This window comes from Laccaria bicolor, genomic scaffold (genome assembly GCF_000143565.1).
Source record: "Laccaria bicolor S238N-H82 LACBIscaffold_8 genomic scaffold, whole genome shotgun sequence".
NCBI classification, from domain to species: Eukaryota; Fungi; Basidiomycota; class Agaricomycetes; order Agaricales; family Hydnangiaceae; genus Laccaria; species Laccaria bicolor.
In genome coordinates this window covers 310,913-311,826 of record NW_001889879.1, presented here as the reverse complement: position 1 = coordinate 311,826, position 914 = coordinate 310,913, and positions in this window count along the sequence as shown.

Sequence of the window (914 nt, the reverse complement as noted above, 5' to 3'; positions counted from 1 at the left end):
GCGAGTTGCGCATACACAGCTCCCCGGTTACGTACTTCGTTATTGTCACACGAAAGTGCGGATTGTTATTGAAGGTTCAGCTGTTTGGGCTGGTGATGATTGGGTTAAGGCAAGAACTTTTCTAGCTGACCTTTATAGCTCGAACGACACGATTCCTGTAAACTCACCCAACCGACTTCGGCAGTGGAGTTTGAAGCACGGTGAATCAGGGATAATGCTCTCTCGAAGAGACGTGGATAAGTATTACAGAGAATTCACGGCGCTTTCTTCAGGCCTTGCTCCTTCACGCATGCTAGAAACTGAAGTGTCTCTTTGTTTTTATAGAGGGATTCCGTCAATGCTTCGTATGAAAGTTAAAAAACGAATCCCAGCAGCAAATTTGAAGACATTGTCACCCCCGTCCATTCCTTCTTTGCTAGGATGGCTTAGAGCGGAGTTCAACGAAGAGGATCTAGATGCGAAAATCGGTCTGGTAAGCTTAGACTTAGATTCGGACTCTGATACGAGTTCTAGTGAATCCGACGACGACATCGACAAAGCTCCAGTTGTGAAGAAGAAGAAAAAGCCTGCTAAGAAGGTCGCGTTTGAGAAAACTGTTCCGGCGGCTCCTATTGTGGAACCTAGTGTTTGAAAGTCCGGTTCGGTCCGGTTTTTTGATGCCCAGGGGCGTTAACCGTAACCGTAACCGGTCTGCATTTTCCCCAGAAGTCAAAAGACCAGACCGGACCGCAAAAAGACCGCAGACCGCGGTTTTTTGCGGTCTATAGACCGGTTTCGGTCTGCATCGGTTTTAACTGGTTTATGACCGGTCTTTAGGCCAATATTTTAAAATTATTAATCGGTAAATTTATTAACATTTTTAATAGCTTCAAAACGAGCCCAAGAACGTTAAATTCTGTTAGGAATTGGTCCTT